Source organism: Durio zibethinus, chromosome 9 (assembly GCF_047325235.1).
Source record: "Durio zibethinus cultivar Kanyao isolate XHJ-2024 chromosome 9, ASM4732523v1, whole genome shotgun sequence".
Lineage (NCBI taxonomy): Eukaryota > Viridiplantae > Streptophyta > Magnoliopsida > Malvales > Malvaceae > Durio > Durio zibethinus.
In genome coordinates, this window is record NC_143170.1 from 26,998,787 (window position 1) to 27,002,870 (window position 4,084).

The 4,084-nt window shown below is 27.8% G+C and overlaps 1 pseudogene across 1 annotated transcript; it reads right to left on the reverse strand.

Moving 5' to 3' along the window:
* Positions 1-2,282: 2,282 nt before the first annotated feature.
* Positions 2,283-4,084, reverse strand: LOC111313411 (cytochrome P450 71A1-like; annotated as a pseudogene). The gene is made up of 2 exons (XR_016345269.1): positions 3,169-4,084; positions 2,283-3,030 (listed from the first exon to the last, which is right to left on the reverse strand). The product of XR_016345269.1 is annotated as a cytochrome P450 71A1-like (transcript).

Genomic DNA, 4,084 nt, shown 5'->3' on the forward strand with positions numbered 1-4,084 from the left:
AAATTTAATTGTCGATTGATATTTTGGATTAATTGGTGTAAATTTTTTATTAGCATTTGGAGATTATGAATGTGAAAAGTTTTATGTACATAAACATAATGTCGTCTTCGATCACCGATTGATGCTTGGATTAGTTGGTATAAAATTTTTATTGGTGTTTGAAGATTGCAAATATAAAAAATTTTATGTACATAAACGTAATTAATATTTTTTCAATCAGATGAATATAATGAGTAAAGAGACAGAAATAAATTAATTTTAAAAAAAAAATTCCAAACTTAGTTGAAACAAAGTATTTTTAAATAAATCTAAGATCAAAATTTGTGATCATTTTAATTTTTAAATTAATTTTCATCTTTTTTTAATTCAATAAATTTACTGCTTCCTTTAGAATGGTTCTGTCACGCCAGTTTCAGCTCAACATCAAACTCCAAGGAACTCCCATCTCCATCATCAATCTTGGTTATTTTTATTAATGGAATATTCAAAAAAAAATTTAGAGTTTTTATTTATAATATATATAAAAAATTATCAACGAATTTAATAATTTTATTGATGAAAATGATTTTCAAAAATAAATTTTAAGAATGCTCAACAAAAAATTTTCTTCAAAAAAAAAAAGTCTTTATATATGTAAAAAAAAAAAAATCAATGCAAAATTTTAAAGAATATTTATAAAAAGTATATGAATTAAATTTCTCTTTGCTGAATCTTAGTATATTTATTTTCTTTCAAAACTTTTGACAATGGATTATATACAATTTCTCTTTTATATTCGTGTACTTATGTTTATTTATTTCGTATCAAATATAAGTAAAACATGAATATTTTTATTTTATAATCTGTATTGATATATTAAATATGAAACATATATTTTTTTATTTTATAAATAATTTTTATTAAAATTTTAAATTTAATTACTTTCGATTTTTTTTTCTTATCATATCATTAAAAGAAATACAATGATAAGACAAAGAAAAGAGGAAAAATAAATATATGCTGACTAATTAAGTATATTAATTAATATAGATTACTATGTTTGTTAGTTAGCTTCAATTTCATAACCCACCAAATGTATTATCAAATGAATAAGACTAATTTATTTGTTAAATATTGCCTGATGAGTTGGTTATACACATTTATTTCACTTTATAATGTTACTTTATTAGGAAGATTTTTTATTTATCTTCATTTTATTTTTGAGAAGTATTTTTTTTTTTTTTTAGTTCGTATTTGATATACGGATAGTATAATAGTTTTACTCCACATGTAAGATCAAGATACCACACATGTATTTCAAAAAAAGAGATTAATTCATGTCCCATTTTTTAATTAATTTTTTTAATTATTTATTTATCACCATTTACGAATCTAAAAAAATTCAATTAATGAGATAATTTTTTAGTTCGTTTTTGATAAAATGATAATGTAATTTTTTTAATTTCACTAATAAAATTAAGAAATTATCACATATCATTTTTTTTATTTTATTTTTAAATGAATCAAGATAACTTTTTTTAATTCAATTTTAATATACTAACATTATAATTTTTTAATTTTTCAAAAAGCAAAATAAAAAATTAACGCATTTTACTCCAATGAAAGTTTTAACTTTTAACGAAATAATATATATATATATGAATAGAAATTCATTTATATTAATGTAACGCTTATGTTTTTTTTTTAATTTTTGAATTAAAATTAAATTCATAATTCATTTGAATTAAAACAATATTTTTAAATTTAATAATTTAAATTCAAAAATCTAAAAAATCTAAAAATTATACTAATATAAATGAATGGTCTCAAATCAAATCTATGTACAAAGGAACCACTTAGTATAACTGACTTAAAAAAAAAAAAACAAAAAAAAAAAATCGACAGATTATATATGAATAATAATAATAATTATTATTATTATTATTATTAAAAAAGAGTATTATGTCTTTATAATTAAAAATTCAATATTTTATTAATAAATTATAAAATTATTGATAATTCCGTAATCTTTCTCTTTCATTAAGTTAATTTTTTTTGTATTTATTTCTTTTTATAACATTAATTTTCCTTTTAAAAACGTAATGTTTGGTCCGACAACGAAATCTCAACTCAAAAATGTGTAGTCTGGTCAAAACCTCATAAGAATTAATCAAAGTCAATGGATCCATATAGAATTTTCTATGTTTCTTAAAAAAAAATTCCAAGTTTTCAGTTTCATGTTATTGGTTAAATTAACATCATAATAACTATATGATTCTTGATGACTGTTTCAAAATGCTCAAGTTCTTCAATTGTGATGCAGCTGGTTAAACATTACTTCTATATAGCAAAAGACAATCTTATTTTAAATCATGCAATTATTTTTAAGAGATAAAAAAAGAAAAGAAAGAGAAATTATCACATCCTTTGATTACAGAGGAAGGATGAATCAGAGATTGGAAGAACTTGGAGAGGGAATTTCCTGTTAACAGTTAGCCCGTAGACTTCATTCATGTCCAAATTCTCAGCATTTTCTCCATCAGGCAGCCTCCAATCAAACCAAAACAGAAGGTTGGCTATCAAATATTCAACAGAAACAACCTCAAATGCCATTCCAGGACAATTCCTTTTCCCACAGCCAAATGGGATGAATTGAAAATCCTGGCCCTTGAAATCAACTGTGGAATTCTCGAACCTCTCAGGGAAGAACTCCTCTGGCTTGTCCCACCATTTGGGATCCCTATGAATTGCCCATACATTGATAAAAACTGTAGTGTTTGGAGGAATATCATAACCTTCCAATTTAATACTTTCTGATGTTCCTCTACGAACCATAAATGCCACAGCCGGATGGAGTCTTAAGGTTTCTTTGATCACACATTTTAGGTATTCCATTTGGTTTATATCATTCATATCAACCTTTGGTTTCTTTCCAACCACATTTCTTACCTCTTTTTGAACCTTTTTCATGACATTTGGATGTTTCAGGAGTTCAGCCATCACCCATTCTGTTGTTGTTGAAGTGGTATCAGTTCGTCCAGCGAACATGTCCTGAAATTGTCATACAAAAAACTTCATACAGATGCAAATGTAAAGGTAAAGATGTTTATAGACATCCTAAAAATTGAAAAACAAGAAAATTTGAAAGAAAATTTTCCCCACATGCACCCACAAAAACAGATCAAAGACCAGTAAGATTGCTTTGATGTTGTCTTGATGGAGGTCAATCTCAACCATGCCATCCTTTTGAAGTTGTAGGATGATAGAAATGAAATCCCTCTTATCAGCAACATCATCCTGAGCTTTCAAGGCCCTATGCTCCTCGATCACCTGATCAAAAAATGCATCCAATTCTCCAAAAGTTGTTTTCAAACGTTGAATATATCCAGTAACCATATCCAACCATTTCAAATAAGGAAACATATCCCCAATACACAAACTCGTGAACAGAACCATCACCCTTCTGGCCAACTGCCCAAACTTGCTCCTGCTACCATCTTCTTCAGCTTTCCTACTTAGAACGCATCTCGAAACTATGTTGCTCGAAATAGCCATTGCCATCTCAGTCAAATTAATAGCATCTCCATTAACAGCAGCACCACGGATCTTGTCGACAAGAACATCAACTTCTTCTTCCCTTACAAATTGAAATGAGTGAACTCTTCGGAGACTCAGAAGTTCAAGAACACAGATCTTCCTGACTTGTCTCCAGTACTCTCCATAAGGAGCAAAACCCACATCCTTGCATCCATAAAACAAGATTTCCGCCGCCGTGGTACTTGGTTTGTTTAAGAAAACAATATCATGGTTTTTCACCATTTCTTTAACAGAATCAGCAGAGGACACCACTAGAATTGGATTTTGCCCCAATTGCAAAAGCATTAAAGAGCCATACTTCCTTGAGAGGTCTCGGAGGGAGCGGTGGGGAAGTTTGCCTAGTTGATGGATGTTTCCAATAATTGGTAACTTTGGTGGCGATGGAGGCAAACTAAGCTTCTTCCCTTTGGCTAGTTTAAGCCATATCAAAAGGGAGAATGAGAGATAGAAACCATGGATTGTAAAGTTTAGCTACGTTCATCAGCTTCACTAATGGCAATAGCTCCAT